Raw genomic sequence first — 16,931 nt, 5'->3', positions numbered from 1 at the left:
AATGCCCCATCTGTGACTGTGTGCCTGGACAGCCTCGATTGGCTCCCTCTGCTCAAGATGGCCCTCCCTCTTCTCCCCTCCATCTGCCCTATTCTTCTCTGGCACACACTCTCTACAGCCAGCCCTGAAGCCTGTGTCTGTCCTCTCCACTGGGACCCAGACCGATGACATAGAAATAATTGAAGTGTCCTACTTATGACCTTGAGTTCTGGCAAGGCTGACTTCCCTTGTGACTGGGGCTGATGACAGCTAAGTGGCACAAGAACACACATACACAGACACACATCAATGAGCCACATCACAGCAGGCATGGACAGGATCCCCCAGTCACCTGCCAGAGCAGCTTCCCACACCCACAATACAGATAGCTGGGAATACCCCTATCAAGGGACAGGGCTCCACCTCCATCCTACCTCCTCTTCCCAGCCAGGAACACGCCTGCTGATTGATGGGCACAGTCATTCCCTACAGCTTCAGACACATCTCCATGTCACTCCTGCCAACAGATGGGACACAGCCACCTCTTCAAGACATAAACAACATGGGCAAGTCTCACATAGAATTGCAAGGAACACTCTGGGTCCCTAGGCTGCACATATAGATACCAGCCTCTTCAGGACTTGGGAACTGATGAGCACCAGTGTTACCAGGCCCCTATTCCAGGTCCTCACTGTGTGACAAATATAGCAGGAATGCAGGTATTGGACCTGCCTGGATGTATCTGGGTAGTCTGGGGCCTTCCATGGCCCAGTACACACATGCAGTTCAGGCTGCCTCTGGGGGCAAGCATATGCACATGTACACGTGTGCTCACACATGCACCCACAGGTCTCCATCTCTCATAGGTGTCTTTTTGTTGTTATTGTGGTTGTTGAACTGTAAAGGTAAAATTTCCAAGCTGATTCTAAGCCGCAGATCCTGAGTTAAAGTGTAAAGAACCAGGCTTGTAAACCTGCTTCTAAAACTGCAAAGCATGGGTTAAATTCCTGAGGCAGTTAGGACAAGGCCCCACCGGCCATTTAGTGATTTATGGACTGGGGTCCTGTGCAACTCCTCACGTAAGCATTCAAGACCCTGTGCAGTTTGTCACGTAGATATTCAGGGTCCAAACCAATCAGTTTGAATGTGTACCCCACCTAGGAGCACAATCACTCCTGCCCTGATTGTACCCGCCAATGTATACACTAATCGTGACTCAGGGTTGTTGTTCAATTTTCCCGCGCCTCATGATGATTTGTTCTGATGTATGCAAAGCCCCCCACCCTCTCCGAAAAGTGTACTTAAGCTCCGCTTGAACTCTGCTCTGGGCTCTGGGCTGCTCTCCCTTCTTGAGTGAGCACGGAGCCCCAGCGCGCTGGAATGGATCCCCAATAAATACCCCCTTTTGCCAATTGCATGGAGTCAGTCTCTTGGGTGGTCTCCCTCTCCGACGTATCGCCAGAACTTTACAGTACCAGGGTTTGAACCAGGAGTTACTTACGTTCCAAATACAGGTCTGAACAAATACCTAAACCAGGCACTGGGATAACAGACCGAAATCAAAAAACCATTCTCTGTGGAACTATTAAGCTAGAAGAGAACCCCAAAGAGACCCCCCCAAAAGGTGACAAGCTGGGGCTGGGGTTGTGGCTCAGCGGTAGAGCACTCGCCTAGCACGTGTGAGGCACTGGGTCCAATCTCAGCACCACATAAAAGTAAATAAATAAAAATAAAGGTATTGTGTCCAACTACAACTAGAAACTAAAAGGTGACAAGCTGTAAGACCTATTGTGTCTGGAAGGAGCAAGGTGATGTTCTGGCCCCCTGAGTCCTTGCCAAGACCATACCTGGGAAACTTTGTCCAGTGATAGGCCTCAACCAGTGAGGGACCACAGAGCAGTCTCTGTGAGAACAGTCTGGGCAGAAGGGACCATTTGGCTTGGAATAGAGTCAACTTGGGATGGAGCCATCTGAAGGGCTGTCACAGGGCACAGGCCATGTGTAGCCACAGGAGACAGAACTAGTTTGAACCTGTTGGTGGAAGCCACAGGAAGACCACTTGGAATGACTGATCTCCGAATGCCAGTGGAAGGAAGGAGCCTCCCATCAGTAGAGGTGAGCCAGCAGAGCTCCACTGACCCCTGGGTGGAGGCTGCAGCTAGATGACCTCGAAAGGTACTTTCGACCCTGAGATTCCATGACTCTGGCATTTGAATTCAACTTATTCATGCTACAGATGAGGAAACTGAGGCCCAGAGAGACGCAGGGAATGTTTGAGGTCACACAAAGCGTTATTGGTCCTCTGAAAACTAGACTCAGGGGTCCTCATGCTCCATCTTGGATCCTCCCACTCCTTGGATGTTTGGGCCAGAACCAACCTCCTGGCCAGAAGATCCAGAAGCTCCTCTCTTCATTCGGCATCCTGGGTGGTCTGACATCCTGTGGTCTTTTCCAGCCCCTGCCTGAACTCAGCTGGTGGATGAGCTCCTTGTTGGACCGCCTCTGGCTCCGGCTCTGGCTCTACAGATGGATGTTCTCAGGCTGAAAAGAGATCCACATTTGACCCAGAGCCAGATGTGGAGCAAAGAGAAGTGGGAAAATGGGAGATCCAGGGACTTGAGGGGGGTTGCAGTGCCTGGGGGCTATGGCTGGGATCCATAGACCTAGTGAACCCCTCAAAAACTTGGCACATAGTAGGTGTTCAATAGATCACATGGAGACAAGGAGAAAAAACTCTTCCTCTGGAGCAGGGTCATTGGGAATGCCAGTGGATGAAGCTAAGAGTCCTGCAGACTCTTAGCAGAAATCCCGAGGTGTGGGACGTGGGTCTTTGGAAATAGCCCTCATCCTGGACCCCACCACCTCCCCAGCCTTTCTCCCCTGAGAATAACTCCCCAGTCCAGCCTTTCCCCTCTGCCCTTTCTTGTGAAACCCGGATGACTTCTGTCCTACCCATCAGGGCAAGGCGACTTGCTAAAGTGCCAAGAGATTTCTGCAGAAGAGGGGCTTCTTGTTACTAAGAATGTCACAAAAGAGAAGACTCCACCCACAGACCAAGCCCTTCATGAGTCAGTAAAATTTCCATAGGGGATTAGGGGTTGGGAGAACAGACAGGTCTGACCCCAGGTGACCTGGAGACAAAACTGGAGTATGGACCTCCAGTCTCCCAGTACACAGGTATTTTCTCACCTGCCCTTTGCATGTTCTGGTGACAAACTACTTTCCGCTGTTTCATGGGCCCTTTGCAATTACAAATGAAGCAACCATTATTACCCTCGTTTTAAGAAAAAGAACTAAAGGCAAGAGAGGCACAGCATCTTTCCAACTATCTTTCCTTAAAAATCAAGAATATGGTGAGTTAATTGGGGGCAGGGAGTTGGTAATAGAAATGCTGACTTAGGAAAGCAGACCTGATGATGGAGTTCCAGGGCCATTTCAAGGCCATTAGGGACATTTGTGAAGCAGTGAATTCAAAACATCACTATGTGTCGGCTGCCTAAGACCCACTTAAACAATTTGTGTGTGTGTGTGTGTGTGTGTGTGTGTGTGTGTGTGTGTGTGTGTGTGTGTTTTGGGGCACTATGATAGGTAGGCCAGAAAGAACTAATATTTTTTTGTTTCATTGGGAGTTCTGGGGATGGAACCCTGAGCCTCATGCATGCTAGGCAAGTGCTCTACCACTGAACCACACCCTAGCCCAGGGACCATGACTTTAACAAGCATGTCAGGAGAATATGACATGTGGCCAAATTTAGAAATAACTGCTTAGGGTAGCCAGAGTCTTCCATTCCAAAGGCAGGGCCAGTCCTGGGAAGAGATACCTCTGGAGGATACCTATTTCCACAAATTTCAACCCTACTTCTGGTGATAACATGGGAGCATGAGCTGTGTGGATATGGACTAGCTAACCATTCATCACCACTTCCTCTTCCCTTTCAGACCCCAATCTGTTCATCCACTTCTGAGCAGCCAGCATGTGGGAGGCTGCACTATGGGGGCTTGATCTTGGTAAGTCTCAGCCAGTGGTTCATTCCCCTGGCTGCATATTTGACTCACTTGCAAAGGTTTTTAAAATAGTAGTAATTGGGCCTTATTTCCAGAGATTAAATTGGTCCAGGAGAGCAGTCTGAGCACTGGTATTGTTTTTAAAAGCATACCAGGAAATTCTAATGGGTAGCCAGGATTGAGAGTACTGATCTCAGTCAGCCATGATAATTGTAACTTCTTTGCCACGTGGTTGGCTTCAGTTTGGCATGTGACAATTCTGTACAGTGAGAGGCATTAACAGAAAGCTGCTGGAATGTACTGGGCAAGGTCGCTTTGTTCTGAAAAAGTGACCCAAAGCAAATCCATGACTTCTTCCTCTCTTGGGGTCTTATTGAATGAGAGTGCCATCCTGGGAGCGGATTAGCCACCTTATGAGTATGAGGAGACAGGCTTGAGCACAGAAGTCAAGAACAGAATGATGGAGGTAACTGGCCTCCTGGGTTCTGAATAAACCAACTATTGAAACACCCTCATGGAGGACTTCTGTGGGATAGTTAATGAGCTTATTATGTAAGCCTTTTATTTTATTTACTTGAGGCCAAATGCTCTTCCCATTTGATGGGAGAGGAAATTAAAGCTCAGGGAAGTTAAGTTATAAAAAAAGATCATAGAACTAGTTAGTAGCTTGAGTTGAGATGTAGGTTATACCCTTTTCCACAAACCAAGTGCGCGCACACACACACACACACAATCCCTCAAACCCTAGGTGATATAGCATAGTAGAAAAAAACATTGAGCTTTGAGGAGAGGTCTGAGGTGGAGAGGTGGGGGTATGGGGATAAAGGCCACATAGGGGTGATAATCAGGTCAAGCATCCTGTGGGTGTCCCCTGCCTCCCAGCAGGGGAGTGGCAGCTGGTGCCTGCTCTGACTCCATCAGCCATTAATTAAAACTTGACAAGAAGATTAATACACAGGGGACAATTTTAATCAGAGACTCCTGGAATGTTAGTGCTGGCACTGCCTAAAGAGACCATGTCTTCTGGCCTCCTTAGATGGGGAAACTGAGGCAGGCACAGGGAGCAACTGGCCTGTTTCTTCAAGGAGGTCAAGGTGTCCCATGTAATTTCCTAGTCCCATGTAATTTCCTCTTCCTCTGCCCTAGTATCACATACATAAGGGATAGCTTCAATTAACTTATCATACCATTCAACTTGTCACTGATTCTCAGAGCCTCAGCAAAGGCCTACACCTCGAGATACCTTTTGTGCACACTCTGCTTGGCTCCAGGAGGCTGATGGGATCAGGGTAAATTGAGGAGCCCAGGGAAGCTGAGTTTGGTCACCTCCCAGGGCTCAGGTCAATTAGGAAGCTGAGCTGTGGAGATAGCCAGCCTGAGAACATGGCCTTGGCCTTTTTCATGAGAGGGGGTGGAAATGTCACTCATCCATTATCCCAGCCCCTCAATTTGCTGTCTGAAATCTTAACTGAAATCCACACTCCCCACCAAAGAGAGAGGTTTATTCCTTTTCAAAACATTTCTATTTTTCTTTCAATGAGACACATTCTTTGTAAGAATGCCCACAGAATGCCTCAGGGCATAAGGCCAAAATCTACTTCTCTTCCTCCACTTTACCAATACCCAGCTATAGCCACTGGGGAGAGTATCTTGTCCAACCTTCTAGACTTCTCTTTCCCCACACCTTTAGGTCTGTTGCATGTCCCCTATTGTCACATGGGGACACTGTTGCATCCCTGGTGACTCACTTTGGTGGGACACCAGGAAACAGTGGGGAGCAGGAAGGAGGAGAGGAGGTCCACATTGGGACCCTCCCTTCCCTAGGCCCTCCTAGGCGACTGTCCTCTGTGTCAGTTGGCTGTCCAGTCAAACCACCAAGCTGGCCCACAAGGTGCCTAGTGCCAACTGGAAAAGCATGTCCCTCTAGGCACATAATTGAGCAGAGGGTTCCTGTTCTTGAGGGTGGATGCTCCTTTCCTCTAGGGCAGTGTGAGGAACACCAGGGACCTTGCTGTCATGGCCACAATGTCTCCATCTCTGCCCTGTATGTCCACCGCCATCATCACTGCCTTGAACCAGGCTTCCTCCCAGAGACTGCAGCAGCCCCAGTCTTCCCACCAGCGTTCCTGCTTCTCATTGGTACCTCCAAGGCCCCCTTCTTCCTGTAGCCAGATGGATTGATGTCACAAGCAAAGTAGACTATGTCCCTCCTAGGTAAGCCCCTCAATCACTTCCTCTTGCCTCCAGTCAAGGGCACACTCCTTGAGGATGGCTCTTAAGGACCTTTAACTATGAGTACAAATGTGACTGGACGAGGCCCAGGGCCTGTGCGCAGCAGGCTCCCTCGCTGTGTGAATCCTGCTTCTACCACTTGCTGGCTGTGTGGCCTCTGGCAATCCAGAGAACCTGGCTGCCTCTCAACTTCCTTATCTGGAAAATGTTAATGATGATAATAACAGCATCTGCTTTGCTGTGTTACACAGAATAGGAAATCAGGTAATTTGGGTCAAGAGCTTAGAACAGTACCTATGAGGTGAGGCCCTGGTGGCACATGAGCATTTGAAGATCAGTGTCCCAAAGAGCCCTCCACCCGAGACCTGAGCCCAGCTCCAGGAGAGTGGGGAACGGGAGCTGTGGGTGATAGAGACAGGGACAGAGGTCACTGTGAGACCGCTCACCCCGGACTCACTTCCAGGAGCTGAAAGGAAGATCTGACTGTGGCCAGTCACTTCCTGGAATGAGTCCTCTGAAGGGGACAGAGCTATAAGAATAGGCCCCCAAGGGCTCTTTAGCTCCTGCCCTAGGGCCTGGGAGAGAAGGAGGCCAGGAGACTTAGGGGATCCACAGAAGCTCCTGAGCCTCAGGTCTCTCATCCACAAAATTAAGGTCTGAATGACATCACAGAGTGACTGTGGAACTTAAGGTAATAACTCACGGAAACACCACCACAATGCCTGGAATATAGTAGATGCTCAATAAACCCCTGGGGTAGGAAGAAAAGGGAAGACTATGGACCCTCAGTCCAGAGTGAAGCATGAAATGCTCTGGGCCACCTGTAGCCTAGGGGGTAGGTGACAAGACAAGCACTTCCCAGGTACTTTAGGAGTGCTGCTGGCTTTCTGTGTGAGCCACGTGGGCAAGGTGGGGTGGAGGGAATATAGCAGTAACCTGATGCACAGGAGACATAGGGAGAGGACAGCTGGGCTTTTCACTTGCTGCTCCTCAGTGTCCGCATCTGGAAAGTGGGGATCATCTTGGCAGGTGCACAGGCCTATTGTAAAGCTGAACAGAGCTACTGAGTGGGAAAGTCCACCATAGCGAATGTGGATAGTTACTGCTTCCTCATCTGCCAGAGAAGCCATTTGGAGTCATGATTCACAGTGCTGCATTTGGAGTCTGGTTGAGGTAGGTACAATTGTGGTTTCCGCTTCCTCAACCAGCACACCTAGGCAAGTCACTCAACACCCGTTAGTGACAGTTTCTTTGTCTCTAGAATAGCAATAATAATCATACTCATTTTATAGAATTTGGAAGAAAATTCCCCAATGAGACCACATCAGTGAAACTTCTAGCCCATGTAAATAGTTATTGTGTAGCTAATGGCTTCTTTTTCCATTCTGTGGATGGAACCAAGGGCCTTATACATGCTAGACAAGCACTGTACCACCACAGTCTCACTGCTTTGCCCAGGCCAGTCTTGAACTTGGGATCCTTCTGCCTCAGTCTTCTGAGCAGCTGGGATTACAGATATGCACCACTGTGCCTGGCCTAATACATAGTATTTTTTTAAGATAACATTATTCTTTAAGGAGAGAGCCTGTGTCCTATACCTATAGGCAGGTAGAGTCCCATGCCTATAATCCCAGCATCTCAGGAGGCTGAGACAGGAGGATCGAAAGTTTGAGGCCAGTCTCATCAATTTATCAAGGCTCTACAGTGAGACCCTATCTCAAAATGAAAAAATAAAAAGGGATGGGGATGTAGCTCAGTGGTGGAGCAACCCTGGATTAAACCCCCACTGCCAATCAATACATAAGTCAATAAATAGATAAATAATTCCCTCTATTGATGCTGCGAGTCAAGCCAGAGAATACATCCAACTAACACTCAAGAAATCCTCCGTAGCCAAAAAACAATCCTTAGCTCTCAGCAACGTTATGGTATTATGGACTATAAACTCTGGAAGAATTGTTCAGGATTGTTTATTCCAATCATCTCATTATATAGTTGGCCACACTAAGACTCAGAGGGCAGAACAGATAATCCCCAAAGCTCATGAATGCCATGGTAGACATAGGACCAAGGCCTCCTGACAGGAAACCAGTATCCCAAGTTCACCAAGGTTGTCCCTTACTTGGAGTTGCTTCAAAGGAGAAGGGATTTGTCCCCAAGCAGGGGACACCTGCTATGGCCTCCCCAGACTCTCAACAGCTTAGAGCCTAGTCCCCGTGCTCTGCTGGCCTTGCCCCAGGCCACCCCTAGCTGGCCTCCTAGGCTGGCCTCAGCCTGCCCCCACTCCAGGCCCCTCAGCAGCCTAGGCCAGGTGCTCTGTGATGGCTTCCTGTGCTCACAGGCTCTGTTTATTGGCTCTGTAGCCCCTTCCTCACACCCCAGCACACCGGAGGCACTGATCAACAGCGTGGGACTCCAGGGGCCAGCCCTCAGTTAGCTCTCAGAGGTTGGCCAGCCCTCCCCAAACCCACCACCTGGAGCACAGGAACCAGCAAGACCCTGGAGACACCCCCCTCAGAACTCCCCCCAGTTTCCCCTCCTACACTCACCCCTTCCCCAGCAACGGGTCCTGCCGCAGCTGGGGGAGAAGCCAAAAAATCAACAGGTGGAGTCCACAGTGAAGCCCTGTAGGCCTCAGGCTGAAGGGGACCCAGGCTCCCCTTGTCCCAGCCCAACCCCCTTCCCAGCCCCAGCCCAGGGGAACGTGGGCAGTGGGTCCAGATGACAGTGCCTCATGGAAGGACTTGGAAACTGCTGAGGTTGGGATGTGTGTGGGGGGGGAGGAGGGAGGTTCCTAAGTTTGTCCCTGAAGGTCTCCAAGACTATGATAAAAAGTCCAAGGCAGACAGACCACAGACCTTGACTTCACACCGGCCACTCTCCACATGACGTTAGAGCCAGGTCCTCACATGGTCTTTTCTGTCAAACGGGGCCTGCCTACTGTGAGCCGTGGCCCAGGGCTGTGTGGAGGTGGAAAGGAGCTGTCATTAGGGTGCACTGCCTGGTGGGCAGGGTGGGCAGGGATTTGGGCGACTCAGTCATCCTAGGTCACTGGGGCCTGAGGGGTTTCAGTTCTCCAATCTGGACAGTCTCTGGCAAACTGGGACACACTGGTCATGCAAATAGTAGGCTCCACTGTGTGTCTCTGAAGACTCCCTCCCACCCACATGACTCCTACAGTGTTTTGCTGTGTAGAAGACTCCCCCCACAAATCTCCCTGATTCTTCTTCAGGAAACTTCCTGGCCTTATGTCACTGGGCATCTTCTTCTCCATCCTCTTCCTCTCTCTGCATCTGCATCCACAGGTGTTCCTGCCATTCTAGGCCTTGTCCCTTCAGTCCCTGTGCACAGGACCCATCGTCTCTCCTAGGAGTTCCCTGTGTCCCTGCTGCACACCCACACACTGACCATTGCTTTTCCACACTGTCTAGGCACATGGACTCACCCCCATCACACACACACACACACACACACACACACACACACACACCCTGTTCACCTGAACCTCAGCAGGAAGGATTTCAGTGTGGCTCAGGCACCTGCTGACCCACAGTAGGATCAGGCCTCAGAGATAGGTGAGAGGGGAAGTCAACACACTTTTCCTCCTCAGGAGCAGAGCCTTTCAATCTAGAAGAGTGGTGAGGAGCAGGGTGTCATCTGGGGGAGGAGGGCCAGCTGCCATGAGCTCTTTATAGCCCATGGTCTGCTTCAGGGGCCCCTGGATGGTTTCCTGTCCCCAGAGCCCCTGCCATCGAGGCCAAGGCAGGCCAGGCCAGGAGCCACACACCCCTGAACTCCGTCCTGTTGGTGCTGGACTGAAGGTGCTGGCGGAGTGTATGCACTGTATCTATTCTGGGGGGGGGCATCAGTGGTGAGGAAGAAATGGTAGGGAGCAGCCCCTTGGAGGCAGTTTCTTTTCTTCAGTTGGGGACATTCCCTGAGCTGGCTGGGGCAAGGGACACAGGCATGGAAAGGTCACTGCCGTCTCCTTGGGCCCCTGGGTGCTGGCTCACACTGCCCCTCCTCAGCCCCAGAGGAAAGCTCCGTCAACAGAATCCCTCCTATCCTGCTGCTGGGGCCATGTTGATCCAGCACAGCTAACCTCCCAGAAGCCCTCCTTGTGGGGGCCTCAGGAGCACAGACTGAGGGAGGCCAGAGAGCTGGAGTGAGGGAGAGACGGGTGACTCAGAGGCCCACAGTGCAGAAGACCGAGGGACAGCAGAGCTGGAGAGAAACGGTGCAGCTCAGAGATGGAGACCAAGAGACAGACGCCGGGCAGGCACCCCTGTGGGTCAGCAAGATGGCGCTGCAGCAGACAGACCCAGCCAGCAGGCAGGACCCTGAGAAGAGCAAGGGCCATGCCAGAGAGGACGGCCAAACCAAGACAGAAAGAGGCAGAAAGCAAGCCTGGCTGAGAGAGAGAAGGAGGAGCAGCAGATAGAAGAGAGACAGAGAAACAAGACTGGGGTGGCCACAGGAAAGAAGGGGCCAAGGAAATCAGAGGCAGCAAGAGAGGCCTGGGGGGCCAGGATGGGTGGCCACAGTGCCCCTTGGGCTCACAGACACAGGGCCGCCCAGCTTGGCCAGTCAGGGCTGTTTGCAGAAGGAAGCCCCAGCTCTGTGGTCAGGCTCCCAAGGGCTGGCAGCAGCACCCTCTGCACTTCATGACATTCTTGTTCCAAGCTGTGAGAGAGGAGGTCGGGCTGTGGAGGCCCTGCAGTGCCTCTGCTTCCACCCGAAGGGGGCCTGGGCCTGGGCTGGGGCCCGGGTGGCTGAGGGGGCTATGCAGGAAGGCAGCCAGCAAAGCCTGGCCACAGAGGCTGCTGGTCCTCCAGAGCAGAGGGGGACAGTGGTGGCAGAGGGGCCTCAGAGCCTCTGGCCAAGCTCTGGGGAGGAAGGTGAAGGGGGAATGTTGTCCCTAACTCTGGGTAATCTCCAGGGAGGGCCCTCCTTTCTCTGTGGGCCTTGATCTTTCCATTCACCCCAGGAAGAGCCAACTGAGGCAGGTGAAGGCCATGGAGAAGCTGAGAGTATGTGCCCTGGCCCAGACAGCTGCCACTCAGCCCCAGCTGTCTATGGCCTTGTGAGTGTGAGCCCAGGATTACTGGATTGTTAGAGTTTATTTTCAAAGTTATAAATCTGGACTTTTATGTAGAAAACTCCTTTCAATGATGGCACATCATTTGTTCTTGATGTAGGCATGATGGGAGCCAAAGGAGACACTCAGAAGGTTCTAAGTGGCCAATAAGATGCCTGTTTATGGCCGTCTCTGGGGCCCACCTCACCTCTGACCATTGGCACATGGATAGCTCCATCAGCATCCTGAGCAGAGTCCAAATCTTGCCCAATGTCATGCCCTTGGAGAACTGGCCAAATGTTCCACCAGGAGAAAGCCACCTGGCACTCGCACTGCATGGGTGGTGACACATGGTCCAAGATGCCAGGCCCCTGGATGGCTCATTTACTGGCCAGGGGTCTTGCTCTCTCTTTTCCTTCCAAAGCCCCCACCTCCTCCTATCTCTGTTCTTCAAAGCTTTGGGGACACCCTCTGCCTGAGCCTGATCCAAAGGCCTGGTCCAGCCCACACATGGCCAGAGCTGGCCTTGACCCACAACCACTGATAGTGCTGTCCTTCCTTCCACTGGCACTTGAATTCCCAGGACAGCACCCTGGCAGGGCCTGGTGCAGAAGGGAGGGACGGGAGAAAGGGGACAGTGTGTGCTGGTGTGTGCTGAGAGTGGTCTTCCTCAGGCCTCGTCCACCCCACCCCTTCCCACTCTATAGCCCGTGTCGCCAGCCAAGCATCACAAGGGTTAACTGGATCCCCCAGCTGGGATCCTGGAATCACAGGACTGGAATGGACCTTGGAGGTCATCTGTCAGGGGTAGAGGAGTGATTTTAATGACCCAATTCTGATGCACTGGAAGCACCTCTTTCCCCTACCCCCCAGCCTGGGTGGAGGAAGAGGTGAGGCCAGCAAGGACCGCAAGGCTAGGAGCCCCTGAAGGGTACAGCCTGGCCGCATGGGTCCCCTCCTTGACAGTGCCAACCCTACCCCCAGTAGTGCCACGGGTTGGGAGGAGCACACAGCCCTTGACTGAATAATTGACTAACAGGCAGGACTAATGGTAGCAGGAGAGACTGTTGAGGGACAGCATGCTGAACTGGGAGCCAATGCCGGGGACCATAGGCGTAGCATTGTTCAAAGTCACTAAGCTAAGGAGAGGCTCCCACACTAGCAGACTCTGCTCTTCATTTTTTTAAACTTTTATTTTTAGTTGTAGATGGACACGATCCTTTTATTTTATTTATTGTTATGTGGTCCTGAAGACAGAACTCACTGCGTCACACGTGCTAGGCAAGTGCTTTACCACTGAGCGACAGCCCCAGTCTGACTCTTGAGTTTCTTTAGGCTTCCTAGTCCAGCCTATGCTTCCCAGTCTTCTCAGTTCCATTCACAGGTGACCTTCAACAAGAAGTCTCCCTCTGACACTTCTGTAGACAGAATGAGGAGAAAAAAATGAGCTGGTTGCAGCAAGAAGGCTTCAGGTCAGACATCAAAAAAGACTTCCAGAATGTGGGACTCACCACCGAGGCAGGTAGCTAAGTCTCCTGGACTGAAGAGCCTGAAGCCCCATGGATGGGGAAGTAACATCAGAGCTAGGCGAGGAGAGGTTGGGGTGACATTTCTCCTTTGGCTCCCAAGATGGTGGGAGTAGCAGTGCACCTAATTTCCAATCTACTCGTCTGGAGAGAATGGAACCCAGGAATGTTCCCAGCCCAAGGTTGAAGTTGCCGATTGGAGGTGGAAGACCATGGTCCCTACTGCTTTATTTTCTTCCCCCAAAACCACTCAACGGGCAGAATCCAACCAAGGCAGATGGAGCCAGAGAAGCCCCTGAATTAACGTGGACTTGTTGGCTCAAGGCCCCAGGGTGGGTAGGGCTGGGCTGGAAGACAGAGAAGAAACTGGTGGGAGGGGGCATGGCAGGAGCCACCTGTCTCCATCCCAAGGCAGGGGAAGCGAGAAAGACAAGGCTGTCTCTTGGGAACTCTCCATATCACTTCAAAGGGTGTTCCTAGTTTCCTTATTCTCCACTTTAAGAGTCCTGAGGGTTTAATGACACTTTTAAGTGGCATATTCTATGGGGAAGGTCCCATTGGCTACAGGCCCAGCCTGTGTCATTTCCATTTCAGCCCTTTTCCCACAGCCAAGAAGGACGTGTACCCCAGGCCAGGAATCAAAGTTAGATGGCAACTGGAAGTTTCTCTTATTATCCATCCTTTATCTTTCCTGCTGTAGTACCACACTCTCTTTCCTTCTGGCCTCTCCCAAAGTGGAAATGAAGTCCTCTTTTGTCCCTGAAGTGAACAAAGCTCAGGTTAGCAAATGAGCCTGCTGTTCAGGAGGTAATCCCGGCACCCTGCCACTTGTCCTTCCCCACCACTTCCATCCCCAGTGTGTCTGTCCTGGGAACTGGCCTAGGCTGTGTGGATTGAAGAGAGGCCTAGGAGGAGGCAGATGGAGTGGGCCCGAGCATCTCAGAAGGAGGGGAAAGAAGTGTGGAGAGGTGGGACTTGGGGGCCTTGGGCCAAGTCCGATAATAAACACAAACCCCTGCTGATGGAGCCCAGAGTATTGATCTTTAATCACTTGGGGACATGCACATATGCTAATGAATTTCTCTCTGTTCCCACAAGGTCCCTCCAGAGCCATCCCCCTCCGGGCAGGAGGCCGAGCTGGCCGTTTCGGGGCTGGGGTCAGCTCTCTGCATCTTCCTAGCCTGTTCCTCCTACTCCCCTTTCCCCCATGCAGGTTGCTGGGTCTTCCTGCTTGGTGGGGGCGGTGGAGGTGGGGGAAGGCTTGGGGACAGCTGTGTGCTCCAAGTGCCCTTAGACAATACTGTCCAACCCCTGTAGGCTTTGGGTCATTCATCTGTAAAAGGGGACCGTCACACCTGCCTCATGGGTTTGAGGATGAAAGAGAAACATAGAAGAGAAGCACCTGATCTAAAACCTGGCACATACTAGGTGCTCAGTTTGTCCAATTTAGTCTCCTTCTCTGCTTGGAATGTGACCCAGAGAAAGGGGCCCAGGAACTCTTGGGCCTCAAGAAGGAGTGATGCAAAATGGTCACCTAGGGCAAGAGGTGTGGCTCAGCTGTAGAACACTTGCCCCATGTGCTCAGGAGTCCTAGGTTTGATGCCCCGGGGCGGGGGGGGGGCGAAGGGAAAGCCATTGAATGAACTTGATGAGGAATGAACAGCCTCCTGCTTGCACTGTTCATGTCACAATTCCCAGCACCACGTGCAGGGACTGCAGGAGTCCGCTGGCCCCAGAGGTGGCGGCTGTGTGGACTGACATGTCCCGCCTTAGTGTATCTTATTGCCTAAAGACAAAGGGCAGTTCCCCGGGCACAGTACCAGACTGCAGGGGGAGCCATCTGTGTCTCCAGATGGCCACAGCTGCCAAAACCCTGGCCATGGCTCTGCCTGTGCCCTCCCTGTCCCCTGCCCGCTGGCCGGCCACCCATGGTCCATGCAGACTCTGGCAATGGATGTGGAGATGCAGGGACTAGAGGGAGACGCTAAAGACAGCGGGAGAGTTTTTCTCAGAGAGCTGGCAGGTCAGCAGCGGGGAGACCCAAGGGGATCAACTAAAGGGCATAGTGCACTTAGGAAGGATACCCAAAGGGGCTAATCAGTGCTTCCTGTGGGACATGGACTCAGAGCCATAGCTCTAAGTTTCTGTGCATGACAGGCTATTTGATAATGATGCTGGAGTGGGGTTCCCTGCATAGGGTTCAAGTTATGCAGTGACTGCAACTTGTTTTCAAACCTATGGCTTAGAATCTTCCTCTGGTTCCTTTCTGCGGGGACATGCTAAGGTTGTATGATCATAGAGACTTGCAGGGAAGTTCATCCTCTTACCTGACCTATATCCCATGTACCTTTTAGTTCTACCTGTGATCTCCATAGAAGCTAGACCAGTACTCACCTTTGCGCCCTACCTGGTGACATGGAAGTGATGGTCAATGTACACGTATCCTTTCTCCTCTCCTGGCCTCAGTGTCTCTAACTGTACAATGGGAAGAATTAGATTCAACACATTCCAATCACTCTCCCATGTTTAAGTTCTTCTTGCAAGCCAGAGGAGGGCCAGTTTCAAAGACTGACCTTGGCACAGTTACAACAGAAAGATCTTCGGAGAGCTGAGCTCAAAGATGATATCCCTGTTGCCTGGAAGTACTGTGATGGTTGTCTGCAGCTTTGTGGATACTGACTAGCTGTGTGACCTTAGGGAAGTGTTTTGCCATCTCTGAGCTTAGTTTTGTCATCTATAATGTGGGAGCAGAGCTGGCAGTAATCCCTTACGAGATGTTGCCTCTATCATTATAAAGCTAAATTCAGCAACTGGTTCTGAAATGGGGCGAGGCCAACTCAGTTCTGCTTGATCCCAGCCTCAGGGGCCCCGGCCTCTTCCTTTCCTGTAACTTTCCCTACAGGTGCCACAGTCCAATGCTTGCATTCCCCGGGGTGTTGATGGATGGGACCCAGACCCACAGCATGGCTCTCTAGAGCAGTGTAGCTCAGCCTAGCCCTTCTCTGGCCAGAGGCCCCACCACGTCCCAGCTGGATGACAGCCTAGATGAGCCTCTACCCCAGGGACACGGGCTGCTGGAGGCAAGGCTGACCCACAAGGAGAAGGAGGAGCTGGTGGTCCCTGTGTGCCTCACACCTCCATTTCTGCCCATGGCTCTCTCCCATCAATGGACTGATGTCTTCCAGTTCTGGAAGCTGGGGACTCCAGGATCATGGAGCTGACAGCCCCAGTGTGCTGAGAACCTGCCTCCTGGTCTGGAGATGGCCTTCTTATTGTATCCTTGCATGGACAATGTCAGAGAGGAAGCCAGCTCCTTAGTGTGGGGTCCCTTCTTAGGAGGGTGACAATGTCCTCATGATATTGGAGGTGAAGGTTTCAACACCCAGATTGGGGAGACAGGCAGAAATCACCTCGTCCACAGCACCTACCCCCCTCCTGCCTCTGTTCATGGAGATCTCGAGAACACCAGGCCTCAAAGACCGCATCCATGACAACAGCAGGAGTGAAGAAAAGGAGGCGAGAGAGCTGTGGGCACTGGCCAGGCCGAGCCATTCTCACAGTGAGAACAGCTGACTTCCACAGGGCCTCCCTGTGGGCGAGGTTGTGGCATGCACCAGCTAAAGCAAGGCCACACACAAGGGCCAGGAACCGGAGGTCACCACTGTCTCTGTCTTATAGGTGGAGAAACCAGGGGGTCACAGGCAGACTCAGTGGCCCACAGCTTGGCAGCCTGCAAGTGGCAAAATCTGGACTTGAACGTCGGATTGTCTGCCACCAAGGTTGATTCTCCCAGCTTGAGTGCTACAGAGACTGCCTTGGATTGATCCCCACCTCTCCCCCTGGCAGCCTGACACCACTGTCACTGTGCTGGAACTGACAGAGGCATCTCAGGGATTCTAGGCTCTCCAAGTTCACATCCTTGCCTTCAGGGTGAAGGAAGGGGCAAAAAGAAATGTTTTTTTTTTTTTTTTTGTACTGGGAATCAAACCCAGGAGCACTCAGCCACTGAGCCACATCCCCAGCCCTTTTTAAATGTTATTTAGAGACAGGGTCTCACTAGGTTGCTTATAGCCTTACTGAGTTGCTGAGGCTGGCTTCAAACCTGCAGTCCT

General features: G+C 52.0%; 1 long non-coding RNA gene across 2 annotated transcripts in view; it reads left to right on the top strand.

Annotated features, from left to right (window-relative positions):
* Nucleotides 1-16,931, top strand: part of LOC144375125 (uncharacterized) — a 72,104-nt gene that overhangs the window by 30,728 nt on the left and 24,445 nt on the right. Inside the window, exon 5 of one of the 2 annotated variants that reach the window (XR_013434561.1) lies at nucleotides 3,919-3,987. This is a non-coding gene — a long non-coding RNA (uncharacterized LOC144375125). Of the gene's footprint in view, nucleotides 1,392-3,918; nucleotides 3,988-16,931 lie in introns of those variants that run through there. The other variant, XR_013434562.1, reaches the window with a different exon arrangement.

This window comes from Ictidomys tridecemlineatus, chromosome 2 (genome assembly GCF_052094955.1).
Source record: "Ictidomys tridecemlineatus isolate mIctTri1 chromosome 2, mIctTri1.hap1, whole genome shotgun sequence".
In the NCBI taxonomy this organism is placed as follows: Eukaryota; Metazoa; Chordata; class Mammalia; order Rodentia; family Sciuridae; genus Ictidomys; species Ictidomys tridecemlineatus.
The sequence above is the reverse complement of the archived record's forward strand: the minus strand, read 5'-3'. Positions and strand labels throughout refer to the sequence as shown.